Genomic DNA, 15,385 nt, shown 5'->3' on the forward strand with positions numbered 1-15,385 from the left:
ACAAGTGACATGGGAGCTGTGGTCTGGTTTGCAAATCACGTCTCTGTGCAGTCCTGCTGAATAAAGCCTTTGTAAGCAGTCCCATAATGAAGTGCAAGTGGCACAATTGAGCACAGCAGTTTCTTTTCAGAGAAGTGCTTCCTAATATTAGGATAAACTTGCGCAAAATAGAAAAATTGAAGACAATTCTGAAATAAATCCTGAAATGCAGCTAGAAGGATCTTGGATTAAAAACCTCTTGCGTGCTGTTTTATGAACAAACAACTTCATCCATGATAGATTGTGTGCCCCAAGCGTACAAAACAAGGCAATTAAGAGAAAGCACAGTCAATGAAATAATATTGTTATCTTTTTGTTTCACATAAGTACTGTATCTCCTTTCCACTGTCAGTTTGCTGTAAATTGCACCTTGTCATTAATAGGATTATCGATAACTCTGCCAAGCAGAGCTTCTGCACAATTTACTGTTTACTGAAATGCCTCTCTCATCATTAAAAAGTGTTACTAATATGCTTTAAATGTAAATCTTTTACAGCACTAATGCTCGAGGTCGCAGCCAGCAGCAAGTAAAGCTCTATAGACTGCTGAAGCTGGAAAGCAGGGATGCTCACCTGCTGATGCTCACCTGTAAATTCTTAGAAGTGAATTTGTTCTTCTTTCTAGGCAGATTGAGGGATGAATTCCCCGCCAGATAAATCAGCATGAGCATCTGATTGTGGCTAATCAGCAAACTCTTATTTCCACAGTGAAGGTAGGCAACCAAAAGCTGTTTGTAGCCTGCCAGCAAGGTGGTCAGCAGTGTGGGGCTGACATGTCACGTGCTGACCCTCACCTTGGATCCAGGAGGGACAACTGCAGGGTGTGGGCATGTTTGGGGTTAAAAGAGACTGAACTGGGGCTAGAACTTTGTTCAATACTGCTTTTTCTGAAGTTTGGGTTCAGTTTCTGCCAGCTGCTTCCCAGCCTTTTGCTGTTCCCCCCCATGCCACGTGTTATCCTAGTATCTACAGCATGGTTGTGCAGAGTGAGGGACGAGTAGTGCTCTATGTCTTCCTTTCCCTTTGATGGCTTCTCAAATCCTCCCGTGCATCCCTTCACGTTGTGGTCCTGGAGGAGCTGAGTCAGATCCCAGGATTGAGAGTGGAGGTGCCATTCGGACATCATTCCTGTTTAATTTGGTGGAACCATGCTGCGGTGTTTATCTGGGACTGTTCTGCTTGTGCCAAGTGTGTGACTGTTGATGGGGCTGAAAGCTGCAGGGCGGCCTGAAGGAATGAAAACAGGTGTTTCTTTCATCTCTGCCAAGATCACCCATCACTGCTTTTTCAATCTTGCATCCAGCCTGAATCCAGATCAGTGCCTAGAGCATCAGCTCTGCTCCTTGGGTGCCCAATCTTTGCATAATATCCCCTAGCGCTCAGTCCAGCTCAGACTTCAGTAACACAAAGGGATTTAATTGTATCTGGGAGACATGATTTATGTGTGTTTGATGGAGCCCTGCGGTAGCAGTCTGGAGTTGGATCAAGGCATGAGCAGCCTCACACCGGTGCCATCCTGATGTTTCAGCACAGCGGCTGAATTCAGGCCAACTAAGGACAGTGCAATTCGGCAGGATTTCCCTTAGCACTGTGGTGACGTGCAGGTGGCTTTGAAGCCTGGGACCCACATGGGCTCAGAGCAGTGACCGCTTCACGTTCTTGCAGCCCTTTCTCTGCTCATGTAAAGCAGCGATTTGGAACAGCCTGCCCAGTCATTTAAGATGATCGCTCTCTCTAAGCAGCAGTTTGTCAGGCTGCAATTTTAAAATTACATTGTGCTCTGCTAGGACTTGGCAGAACTTTCCCTAAGCCCAAACTTTTAAAATAGTAGCCCAAAAAGGCACAATTAAAAACACCAGGAAGAAGGAGGAGCGATTTGGAGCAGTTTGAGCGTTTTGAAGAGAATGCCCTGTGCTTCTGAGGCTGTATTCCCATGCTGAGTCACATGCAAGGTTCATCCGGAGGATCTGGGCTGCTGTTTAGGAGGTCGATGTTTGTTGACTGCTTTAGAGGCTTTTAAAGACATCGCCAGTGCACAGCAGCAGCGTCTTGCAGAGCAGGGTTAGAGGCATGCCTTAGGAGAAATCGATTTGGAAGGTAGGCACTGCCTCTCTCCTGCTTTAATTTTCCTCCCCGTGGTTTCACTGTGCTGCTGTGATTACAGCACGCTGGGCTGGGGTTACCACCTTCTGCTGGGTGACAAGGACAAATATTTTTTGCCTTCAGAGCGACTGAAGGTTTCTCTATTGTATGCCGCTGCTGTCTGGGGAGTGTGTAACTTCATGTCACCTGTGACAAATACGGCATTAGAAATAAGCCTGCTATGGGTTAAGAGCCTCTATCTTGAGGTTATGTGGCTGTTATGCTACTAAATGTCATTTTAACTTACAGAGTCTGTCTCCAGCCTTATTGCTCAATGCTTCAGTTTGTGAGTGCCCAGTTTTGTTCCTGCTACTCTCGGAGCGCATAACTCAGCGTGAGTAAAGACGCCCATTTGAAATCATAATGTACAACTGCATCAAGCCCCATTAGTTAAGGATTGGCTTGGTTACAAATGAGGGCAAAATGCATGCTCCATTACTGCATCTGTCTCTTCTCTGTGTGTGTCTAATTTTCTGAACAAAGGGTGGGGAATTAAGAGACACCTCTTTGATACATTTGCAGCCGTTTTGAGCCAGTACAGATCTGGGAGAGCAATTGTATTTTAATCAGCTCTGTGAGTCATCACAAAAAACGCCAGCTCAGGTTTGATTGCCGAGTTCGCATTGTTGCTGATGTGCAAGACATGAAGTAGAAGGAGCACAAGTTGGTATTCAGCTGCAAGACTGAACTCAAGATGCTGACAATTTGAAAAAGCTTGGTTTTGACTTGTGTGCCAACCAGATTTTACTGTCGGAAGAACAAGTTTGTCACACCATGACGTCATTTTCATAGAGGCACTTTACAGACAGTGCCCACAGCTCAGCAGAAGGTTTGGGTTGAGTACAAAGGCCTCTTCAGGGTTCTTCTATGTCTCCTGGCTGGAAGAAAGCCAGTACAAATGTGAGAGTGAGATGTGTGCAGAGATAGCAAAACTGCTCATCGGATAAAATACTTGCAAATCAAAAGTGTCATTGGACTGCCTAGAAAAGGAGAAAATTCTCAAAACTTTGCAAATGCAATGGCAAGAAATATTCTAGAGAGGATGGAGACGTGGTGCTGGGACGAGCCCTTTTCTTGTGGGAGGGTCATTTGGGAATTGCTGTAGGAGTGGGCATTGAATAACGAATGAGTTCCAGAGTAACTTTCCAACTCCAGCTTCTGCTGGCTTGTGTGTGTCAGTGGAGTGGAGTGAAGAACAGTTGTAACGTAAAAAGGGATGTTTTAAAAGTGGCGAATTTGGGAACTTCTGAATTGAGTTCCTGCTGAGAAGTGACTCAGATGGTAAAACAGGCTACAGTCCTGTAACATGGTGGTGAATTGGCACCATGGCTATGAGGAAGATTTTTCCCCCCTGAGTAATTATGTGGTAGCCATCTAAATATTCAGTATGTTAATAAAAATTATAAACAAGAAAGCAATCATGTATTTGTGCGTGATGGGCACATGTTAAAAATGCCCTGGCAGTAATGAAGGGTGTTGGTCATTTGCGCAGTAAAAGAGCCATAATGGGATAAATAACTTAATTTCCCACACATTTCTGGATTTGGCCAACACGAAAGATTTCACTGAAATGATCACAAAACAGATTGAGATAATCTTGGCCAATATCCTGCTTTTTGACAAAACATTCTAATAATAAAATCCTGTGTTTGAGCACTTAGCCCAGTGAAAGGCTTTCAGTAATCCTTCCTTTTCATACATTTTATAGTGTGTAGTGACACTGCCAGCCAGTCCGGAGCAGGAAGAGAAGGGGAGTTTTGTGCTGGACTTGGCAGGGAGGTCAGGGCACAGAGCTGGCCGACACGTGGTGGCACTTATGTAAACCAGCTGGGAATGGAGGGGAATTAGAGCCATGGCATGAAGATGGGATCTTCGGATAGCTTCGCTTAGAAAACAATCTTTAATCTGTTATAAAACTCATTGGAGAACTGAAACAGCTGAAGCTCTGTCTAAAGCTGAATCCAGTCCTGATGTAGTATAGCTTGATGCTTGTGAGCAATCTCCAAATTCTAGGTTGTTTTAAAGCCCAAGTATTTCATTTTCCTGGATATTTCAAGCATGGATCCTTGAAATCCATTAAAAAAAATATTTTAAAAGTAGAGAAAATCACCCAGCTTATTTCCCTGAGTCCCAGGCATATCTGCTGAAAGCAGTATAAATTTCATAAGTGATTTCACTGTGCAGGCTGCCCCAAACAGGCATATTGATGTTATTTAGCCTCAGCTGCCAAGCTGAATGCTAGGACTGTGTTTTCATGTGCAAAGAAGCTATCAGCTTTACAGATAGCCATATTTTCATAAGCTGCATTTGGCTGTCACACCTTTTCCTGTAGTCTCTTGATATGCAAACAAGTCTCGGGTTGTATATGTGCTCCTGGCCTGTAAGCTAATATCCCTGAAGAGTTCCTGATTATCTTTCCATTAACTCTTACCCTCCCCCACATCCCTCAGGAAGGTAACAAGCAAGCTTTCCTTCATTATGGGTTTCCAGCTGGTTAATTCCCTAGTTCCATCCTAAATGGATTCCCTTGGTGTTGCGTGTTACCAAAGAAATACCAACTGCAATTTCTGTGCTGTCTGAAAGTACATCAGGGAAAGGTGAAATGGACTTCAAGAATTTGAAGTGTGGGGAAAGCACCCTGGATCTTAAGGCACCACATCAAGGAACTCAATAACCACATGCTATGTCCAAAGCATAATCATAGCATCACCAAGGTTGGGAGAGGCCTCAAGATCATCCAGTCCAACCATCAACAGTGTCACAGTGCACCACGAGAAGGTGCACTGCTGCTTGTATATGGCATTTCATCTCCTTAATTGTACTGACAAAAGCTTGCTGAACTTATCTGACTGCCATTCTTACGTTTTCTCATCTAGTTCGTGTTGTTTGCAAACCAACGCTCAAACCCAAGGCTTCGTTGCCTTGAATGCAGCACTTCATTACATCTGTCACTTCCAGTCTCTTTTCCTTATGGAGTTCAGATGACTTCTTAATCAGCCTGTCATATGCTGTGTCCATCCTGTCTGCACTCAGCAATGAAATCACCTGTCCCGTGTCCATCCTTCTGCAAACTCCTGCCACAGCTGATGTTTGTGTGAGTGCAACCAGTGCTGTATTCCAACTTTTGGATCCATGTGGTGTATTTGGCAGGGAAGCAGAGAAGATCCAGCCATGGAAGTTGTGGACATGCTGCTACCATCTTGATCACTGGTCTGTAATTATTGTTTAAATTCTAAGTGGTACAGAATAGCTTTTGAGACCTGTCTTTCTACCATGTGTGCTTGTTTGTTTTACGTCCACTTAACAACATGCTGTATATTTCTTCTGGTTACTGCCTTAAACTGATCGTAAACCTGTGCTTGCAAATTCCTATCAATATTCATTGTTTGAAACAGGCTGCTGGCTCAGCTCCTTTAGAATTATTCAAATTGAAGTGATTATATAGCTGGATAAACATTTCAAGACAAGAAGCACGCTCCTGGTTTTGGTATTAGCACTCCTGGAAAATTTGCAAATACCAGAAGCTGAATTTTTAAAGGCAAAAGCCCGTGTTGGCACTGTCAACATTTACATGAGCAATTGGCTTTATTTGGGGAGTGGGGGCTGACTGCCCTTATCCACAGGCAGCAGAAGCATACTTTTTGAGTGGTCAAACTGATTTGAAGTTCTTGATGCCTTTTGTGACCACTGAACAGAAATCAGGTGGCTTGAATTTGGCTCCTGCTATGTGTCAGTGCCTGACCTAATCTGAGCCTGTGATTCATGCAATTTCCCATGCAGGTGTGGGAAGACAAGGGTTTTTTCAATTGCGTGTATAAATCTATGTGCTCAAGAGATTACAGGTGACATTAGACTCTTCCTTTTGCAAATCTGACATATATTTGCATATCTGTATATGCATGATTTTTTACCAGAAATTCCCCTGCAGTGTTTAAAGTCCTGTTGTGAATGTCTCTGTCTGTGCAGGTCTGGAGTCTTAGAAGATTAAGTAAGGGTGAGACATTTAGCCAAAGGGTAACAACTCTGGTGTTCTTTCAAATGTTATATCAAGTGGTTTGTCATATTATTAAAATAGCACGATTTCATAACAATTGTGGTTGCTGCTTTAAAAAACATCCTGTTGCTCAAGAGAGATGCTGAGTGAACAAATGAGTACAGGTTTTTATGTCAGACCCTGTCCATAGATGAATGCAGGGGCTTTCCCCATGTCTGTACAGCACGTTTTGGCTCTGGTCTGGAGGGGCGTTTGCCTACCATGCATGTGGTCTATAAGCTCAGCAAGCTGTTCCCACAGCCTTGGAAAGTGAGGGGGAGAAAAAGCGTGGCGTTTGGGGCTCCTCAAAGTGCTGGAGTAATGAGTTAAATCAGCTGTGTCCTTTTTTGTGGGTCATATATCTTAGTGATCTACAGGATTTGCACCCTTGACACAGTCTTTAGAGGAGAACTTCCAAAAAGTATGGAATGAATGTAGATTATGTGGGAAATTACCAGCTGGTTTGCTCACACAGCTCGAGTCAGCACAGTCTCCCACTGTTAACTGAACGTGTCCTTTATAGAAATTGGCTTTGTAACCCACATTTCAACTGCTAAGGAGTTATGAGGTCAGTAAGTGCAGTTCAGATTTTAGCTCATTTTGTGTATGTCTTGGACTGTACTCACCCCTGGGCTTCATACCACCAAAATCGATGAAAGGATGCCAAGAAAAAATCCATCCCCTCCATCCCCTTATAAGTAGTCTCCTGTGCACACGTGTATTTCACCAAGCTGCCCAGCCCAGCTCTACCAGGGCTTCTGCTTGCTGGCTCCTGCAGGCTGTCATTTTTAGGTGGGCACTGAGAATAATGAACTGTAGCAAATCTTGGATGGACTTTAAATCCTGTGCTGTAGGGGAAGACCTTGTTCTACCTACGAAAGAGCAAACCGTTGTATCTCAGCCCCCTGCAGCACTATTACTCCTTTCATGCAATGCGTCTGCTGCTGGCCCATGGGAGAGGTGAGCTGGGATGGGGCAGCTCAGTGCAGGCAGTTCCCTGCTTCCTCCAAAGAGGCAGATCGCCAATCCAAAGCTGGTGTCACGTAACTGGGGCTCTGATGGAGACAAAGAACTGATGTCTGCAGTCCCTTTTAATGACAGACTTTTAGCAGCGACCACAGAAGTGTCTTGCAGAGTTAATTTCTGCTAATGAGCAATTAGCCAGCTCAGCGGCTGACTGCTCTTGTCCCTTTGCTTGGGTGGTCGGGGCTGAGCACAGCACTTCCCAAGGCATGGGAGCACCCTCACCTGAGGTGTGTGGGTTAAAGCTAAAATGCCCTTTCTCTGAAGCTGAGGGGTTTATTTTCCAGCTACAGTCTTGCTGTGTTATCCTAAATATCAGTGCAGCCTTTGGTTTTTTTTTTTTAATACTTAATCCAACCTGAGAAGATCTGTGGGTAGAAGGCTTTTTGGCTGCCGAAATGGAGGCTGAATTTGCGTGGGCTGAGCGTATCCAGTGTGAAGATGCTTAGATCTGGGGACAGCTGCAGAGCGTGTTGCTGCTTCCTCGGGCGCTGGCGGGTGCCAGAACTGGCATGTGCCTGGCTGCCCTGGTCGTGCCATGGCAGCGGGTGCAGATGGTGCTCCAGAAGGGGATATCTAGAAGCTCACAAGCTCGTTTCTTTTAGGGAGACGCGTCCATATGCTGCTCTTACAGTACGAGAGCCAGCTGATCAGTCTGCAGTTCTCTGGGGCTGCTGGAATGATAAAAGCAAATTCTATAGCTGGTGCTGGCTGTGCTGTGCAGCCCTTGCACTCTGTGTCTCTTCCCAGGCGGTAGGTGAAATCCTGTATTCATGTGTCATCAGAGCTGCTGGCAGGCCTTACATGCTTTTCATGAAGCACCAACATTGTGAAGAAGTTTGGACCCTCTTCCATGTTTTAGCAGATCTGGGAGGAAATAAAAAGTCACAGCCCTACCCAAACTAGAGCTGTGATGGGGAAGGTCTGGAATTGCTGTAGTTATGTACTGTGGTGGAGTGTGCTTATATAAAAGTGTATATGCTTTTATATGTGTGGTGTGTATATATATTTTTATATGTATATATACTCGTGCATGTGTAATGCCCAAAGTGCATCATTATGCATTCATGTATGCATGCGGAGTCTGTCTGAGGAGGTACGTGTATATTAAAAAAAAAAACTGATTTATAGGTTTTTAAGCCTTCCTGACAGGCTCCAGGAGACCAATTTCTAAATGTATGCAAAGATTTTTGACTGGGAGACAGGTAGCAGTAGGTGCTAATAAATGAAAGAACTGCGAGTGAGATGTTGTGACATGCACCTCTCTGAACAACCTGCGGAGCGCTGGCAGAATCATCAAACCGAGCCGAGAGCAATCAGCAGGGACTGATAAAGCTGCTCTTGTAATTATTTGTTTGATATACAGCTTTCCTTCTTCCTTCTGCATAAAGAACAGAATCGCTTTGCTTAGTGTGGGAGGGTTTTTATTCCTGTCAAGGCTTGTTCTCACCAAGATGTCATGAGAGGAGGACTTAAGTCTGCATATTTGTTTTATTTACGGGCTTTCTATTGTAATTCTGACAGTGTGCCATGGAGACGGTGTTCATTTAGATGGGGAGAGGCATCTTTGCTCATGCAAAGCTATCAGTGCTGCAGGAGCTGGACTCACCACGCTGCTTTTTTAAGCCTTTGATTCTTCCAGGTTTGGAGTGGTAGTAGCTGTCCTCAAGAGGAGATCTGAAGTCCTCCCAATGGTACACCTGCATGTTTATGTCTTACAATCCACACAGCTGCCTTCTCTTTCCTAAGTGTGAATTTTGATGATGTCACAGCCCGGGCTGCCCTACAAGACCATACAGCCCTCAGGTTGACAACTCTGGTTATCCCTAGATAACCCCCTCACCTCTCCTACTGTTTCAGCAAGGAGATCCATGTGCGGGCTGATCTGCAGCCACTCACAGTGGTGGCCCATCAGCAAGGACTGAAGTGAGCCAGAAGGCTCCTGTTGATGTCAGTGGTTTCTGGGAACTGCTGCCTGCATGGTTTTGTTCCGGGATTCCCCTCTCTGTCCGTGCCTGATTGAGCTCAGGCTTCACTCTGGGCAAATTTTCCAATTCTCCTTATAACAAAAAGTAGAGTGACTCAGTCCCGCTCTGAGCGCTCGCATTTTCCTTGCTCCATTTAAGTTCATTATCCTTTTCTTAGTCTTTGTATCTAAGGGTTTTGCCTGGAACTCAGGAGGCACGAGGGGAGAGACAGCAGGTTGGAGCAGACAATGGATTGCCTTGCCTAAAGGGAGAGAAATCCAGACTGTCGCCTTCAACATGCATTTGAATACTGTCAAGGGCATCTGGAATACATTGATGGGGTTCTCCTTTGCTGAGAATCTGATAGTAATGAGGCACAGATATGCCACAGGCCCTGCACTTCAGTCATAATATTGGGAAAGTGTCTGAGCCGTGCGGGCGTCCTGAGACATCAGAGCCCGTGTTCCGTCTCGTGCCAGGGTTGGTGCCAAGTCGCTCTTACTCAGGAGAAATACTTCAGATTTGAACCAATTTAATGAAAAGAGAAATTGTTCCAAGACTAAGAAAAAAGCTTTGCATCAGTGGTTTTATGGGGGGTTGTTCCTGAGTGATTACAGTGCGTGCTTTCAGTGCTTTCTGATTCCAGGCAATGATGGCATTTTAAGATAAATAATGTGTTTGCTGCTCGGCTTGTTATTGAAGGGCTTTTATTATTGCTGATGTTACATGAAAAAGAAAGGTATTAAAAAAAACGTGGCACTAACAAATTGAAGCCCCCAGGGAACTGTTGCCTGAATGAGATTTTGATTGGAGTTCAATTTAATTGGCCATAAATCTTCTCGTTTCTGATTTACATTCTGTTTCAGTCCAGTCTACCAAATTCATGATAATCAGGTTTTCATTTTTCTCTATTGAACAAAATACTTGGACATGAGCATAAACAGAAATATTCCTTTAGCAAGGTGACCTTGTTCTTCCTTGCGGTGTACTGGTAATTGATTTAATGTCTCCTCCTTACCTATAAACTGGGTCTCTTTCTGAGCCACGTCTGTCAGATTTTCAGGTAATTGGTTACCGTGGTTGTTTTCCTGCTGTAGTATTTTGACTGCAAGATGTTGCTTTTAAGCCTCTATTGCAGGAGTCACTATGATTGTACTCAGTGACACGATGGAAAAAATGGAGCTGGAAGGTGTGTGTGTGCCTCTCCTGTTGGCTGCTCTGAAAACAGAGGTGTGCCTATTTCAGAAAATAAAAGCTCTTGTTCCAGCTTAGAGCAAATAAGGAAGATGCAGTGATTTCTGTGGGTTTTTGTATCTTTTTTCTGTCGCATTGCAATGTCCTTCAGGGAATGAAATTAGGCCCAGCTCTAGCGGTGCTGGCAGTGTTTCTGTTTTGGAGCATTGCTGCAAATGATGGAGCCGGGCTGCTTCCTGTACCTGCCCCGGGGCCTTTGCTCCCTGACTTGTCCAGGTGCCAGCAGGGAGAGGATGGAGCCCCAAAAGCTTTGTCTGTGTGCCCTGATCACTGCTGGGCCACGTGTGCTGGGCTGAATTGTGGAATCTTTGCGTCTTTCTGGTTAGAGCACTTTGCTATGGGGAAACTGGAAAGTTTGTGTCTGCATTTTACAGCAGAGGTCATTTTGGTGCGAGTCTTCCCTTGAAAGTAGGATTAGGAGGATTTGTACTTTATGTGCTTCCTTAGTGCCCTATGGAAGCTGCGGCTCGGTTGGAGCTGCCCCACACACCTCTGTGTGTTGCGTCTCATTAGATACCCAGAAACCGAAGCTCGTAAATTCACTTGCTGCTCTTGCAATCTCATTGATGTGAATCTCAGTGAAGTGCTTCAGTGATGCAAGGAATAAATAGGAAAGGAGAGGGAGCCAGCCTGTGCCTAAATGTAATCATTGTTATTGAGTTTGGAGAATATTGCAGTTAAGTGTTTTTTTTCCCCACCTTTCCCATCCCACGGTTCTTTTCTTTGCTGATTCTTTTGTGTTTGTAAGTTGCGTGGCTTCAATTTATTGCTCATTTAACCATTTCCAATGGTATTGGGATTGACAGGTTGAGTTTTCTGCAATCTAACAAATTCATGGGCTGTAAATTGAATGTTTTATGAACTGTTGAGAAGGTAAAGTTACATCTCCTACCAGTTTTCTAATTACATCAGCACCAAGTACATTATGAGTTTGTTAATGCCAGGTACTCTAGCTGAAAAAAACATTTACAACCACAGTCTTGACAACTGGAAGCAATTACTGTGCAATGGTTTTCTTTTTGTAACATCAGAGTTCTCTCTCTCCTCTTTCTTCTACTTCCCTCTCCATGCTTTCCCTTACCATCCTTTCCAACTCCTGTATAATTCTGGTGATCTTCAGAAGCTTGTGCCTTTCATCCCTGTATTGGGAACAGCTTTATCTATTTTAGGTAATAAATCATTAAATGATAATTTTTTAAATAATAAAATCCCTAACTTAGGGATATTCAAGTCTGTGCCTTGCCAGGTTATTCATGACCTTGGGTCCCCCGCACTCTGGGTAAGCTCCTTGCCTGTGCTCACAGAGCAGTGAATTGTGTCCAGAGCTTCTGCTCCGTTATGGTCTGAAGCTTCCATGATGGCACAGGTGGGCACCCCAACTCCACACCTTCCCTTACCATCCTCTCCAACTCCTGTAATTCTGGTGAGGGATCTTCAGAAGCTCGTGCCTTTCATCCTTGGAGTGGGAAGAGTTTTATTTATTTTGTTAATCTGGAAGTTAAGCGGGTAGGAAGATACATCCGCAGCCCCACTCTGTTTGTCACATGGCACCAGCTCTTGTTTCCCTTGAGAGAAGCAGAGCAGATGGAAGGCAGAGATGAAATGTAGATCAAAAGTAAACACTGTGATTAAGTTTTTGATAAAAGGATGAAACACTTATCACATCAAAGCCACTAAAAAACACATTAAATATTTCCGGGACGTTTTGTGTCCACGTAAGCATTAACTGTAGTTGCTGCAGGGGTGGTGTAACAGCAGGCAGGGCAGTGCTGGTGGGATGCTTTCATCTCAGCTCCTTTAGCACGTTGGACCACTTGCTGCAGCCTACGTTTGAGCCTGGAGAAACATCAGTGGGAGAGGAGACAGGCTGCCAGCAGGCTGGTGGGCCCCGCTGCCGTGTGGTTAGCAGCCCTTTCTCTGAGCCATGTCCTCTTCAGTTTTCCAGGTTTGGGCACTGGCTTTCCAAAGATTTAAGGCACTTGCAGATGTAGATGAGTGCAGGGTTTGTGGGTGGCTTCTGTCCCAAATATTGGTGATTGTTTGGTTCTGTGTTCTGGCTCAGTGAATCAAGTCCATAAAGGTTTTGTAAGATTTGCAGCGAGAAGTGTCTATTAATTACTTGTTTTCATCACTGAGCTGTCCTGGACAGTGAAGGAAAGATTATAAAGCATTATATTATCATTATTTCTTAGTTGTTTTTTTTTTTTTTTCAATCTTAAGAAAGTGTGGAATATGTTAATAAGAACGTATAGAAAAAGCACTCTGTAATAGCCAGTAAAAGCTAAGGATAATGAAAGGCGAGAAAGAAGAGCAGCAGAAAAGAGCAGAGGGCAATAAAAATGCAAAGGAAGATTCCCCATTTCAGTTATTATCGTGACACCACAGCAGTGCATTTCCTTTGCAGCGGGTAGGATCGCTGCCAACAAACCCAACTTCTGTTATCCAAATCAGCCACAGCTGAACAAGTTATGCCTAAGCTGCAGCATTTCCTGACCAGAGTCTCCTGGCCAAAAACAGCCTCAGCATCAGGGACAGTGACCAGGGCGCTTTGTTGCAAAGTGACCCAGCAGGCAACCAGGGTATTTGTGTGCTGGTTCTTGCTCAGCACTGCCTGCATGGAGCTGGGGTTACGCTGTGCCACTGCAGGTGGCCATTGCCTTTTTGGTAAAATAAATGCAAAATCAGTTCTGCCTATTTTGTTGCCTCTTTGTAGGGTCCAGCCTGCTTTTTTCCATGTTACAGTCTTGCTTTTCTGTAGGCGAGGAAAGAGCTACACATCCTGCCTCCTCCCAGCTGGGGGCACCTGTAGAATGGAGACTCATCCCAGAAGCAGGTTCCATTCCCTTTTTGGGAGGTATTGTTTGGGTTGGTTTGTTTTTTTTTACCTGCTCTTTAAAGCAGTTTGGAGGTGGTTTTCACAGCTCCAGGTGTCAGTCCTGTAGAGCACAGGGTTGGTTTGAATGCTGTAAGTGTGCAACCACCTGGGCCATCCGTCATTTTGCAAGGCAGGGCATGGAGCTCTGCCCTTCACTAAGACCCCTCCAACAGTGCTCCCTCCAAAGCACCATTTATCAGACTGGTCCTCCAAGGTACACATGGTATTTCACTGCCATTGTCACTGCCAGTAGAGCCTGTGTGCTGTTGGCAGGGCATCTCTGCTCCTTCCAAACCCCCCAGTGAGCAAAATGACGTGACATTAAAACCTTCAGGTCTGCAACAAATGCACATCATTGATGGCAGAAGCATTATTCCCTGCAGTGGCAAGTGAGGTGGCAGCCAGGCAACAGCTCAGATCAAAACAGATCTGATGCTGGCCTGCTGGCCTTGCCTGAAAACTGTAGATCAGATCAGGAACTTAATGGTAAAAAGTCAAACTTAATTTCTTGACAGTACCCAAGGAGGATGTCTCAGCACTATGTGTACAGCTGGTTTTATTCAGTTTGTTTAAAAAAACAAACAAGCAAACTTTTAAGAAGTATTACCATGTATTTCAGCAAGATTTCTCATGTAATGAGATGTAGAAGTTCAGGCAATATCCTGTTTAGACACGTTTTGATTTGATAATACAAAATGGTGCTGACAGTGAGGGATTGCACAGAATAAATCACTGAGTTCTGTTTTACACCAAAGCCTGCATGTGTCCTGTAAGTTCACAGCTGTTCTAACTTTTGCTTTCCCTCATCTAGACAGCAATATGTCTGTGAGATTTATTTCTTGATCTATATGGACTCGTAATCTTTGTTGGGATTATTGCCATAGAAACAAGATGTACATAGCGCATGTTAGAAGTAACAAATGGGATTTGGCAGTCTTTGCCATTTACTACACAAAGTCTGAGATGTGTACAAAAAGCAGCAATTGCTTATTCTTAAAGCCTTATTTACTGGCACATCTGCATGTTTATTAAAACTAAACACTTTGACTTCCGTTCTAGCTGGAATGCCATTTAGATATTCTGATCTTTCAACTAAAATCCCTGAGATCTATTTTGCCTTTCAGTCGAGGCAGGAATTGGTTGGTTTTGACTCTTTTGGCTCCTGTTTGCACAGTTGCAAAGCCTGGAGGCAGCCCGTGCTCCCAGCCTGCAGAAGATGCTCCCTAGGAGGATGAAGTCATGAGTTTTGCCCATACAGCCCAGCTTCCCACAGCACTGTGAAGCTCCCAGTATCTCCCAGAGTTTCTCACCCTGCCTGCTTGCAGCCCATTCTCCTCAAGGCTCAAGCAAATTGTCAGGCTTCAGAGGCCGTGTGTGTTAAAGACCCTTGTTCAAGATGATACATTTGCTGACCTGGGAGTGTGAGTGCACTGTCCTTTTCCCAGTCCCTATCCTGTCCCATACCCAGCCTCTAGTTGAGAGCAGAGCTGTTTCTTAGGGGGCATTTTGGAGACAACTGGAGATGCTTTCAAACCCTCAGGGTGAGATCTGTCCTGCTTCACCACCTCAAAAAAAAAAAAAGCAAACCAAAACCCAGCTTTGCTCAACGGAGGAAACACCTGAAGCTGATTGTAAGCTACAGAACAGAAATACAGCCTAGAATACAAGCTGAGGAACTGAAATATAGCAAGCTTGAAGTGGGCTGCATGCTCAGAGCTTGCTCAGCCTCCTTTCCAAAGGTACTGAGGACTCTGCAGCTCTTGTGAAGTCGGTGAGTGCTCAGGATCTTTCTGAAGTATATTTAGTACCTAAGTGTAGATCTAGGGCTGACTAAATTCAGGCTCCAAAAACAGTGTAGGTGTCTGCCTTCTCCCTTTTCCTCATTTCTCTTTCCTTTGCTCTTTAAGCTCTTGATCAGATCGCGCATTCTCTGCGCCCTCCAACTCTTCCCATTTTTCCATCCTCCTCCATTTGACATCTGCTCCTGCTGCTGCCCCTCGCCCACTCTGATGGCTCTCCTGGGGTGGCACCCCTCTTCCCTCCCTCTCTCACC

The 15,385-nt window shown here is 44.7% G+C and overlaps 1 protein-coding gene across 2 annotated transcripts in view; it reads left to right on the forward strand.

The window, feature by feature from the left end:
• RASGEF1C (RasGEF domain family member 1C) overlaps positions 1-15,385 on the forward strand; it is a 71,392-nt gene that overhangs the window by 23,715 nt on the left and 32,292 nt on the right. The gene's annotated exons all lie outside the window — the stretch shown is intronic.

The sequence above is a fragment of the Centrocercus urophasianus genome, unplaced genomic scaffold, assembly GCF_019232065.1.
Source record: "Centrocercus urophasianus isolate 14NV4802_14NV808 unplaced genomic scaffold, USGS_Curo_1.0 seq_26, whole genome shotgun sequence".
NCBI lineage: Eukaryota > Metazoa > Chordata > Aves > Galliformes > Phasianidae > Centrocercus > Centrocercus urophasianus.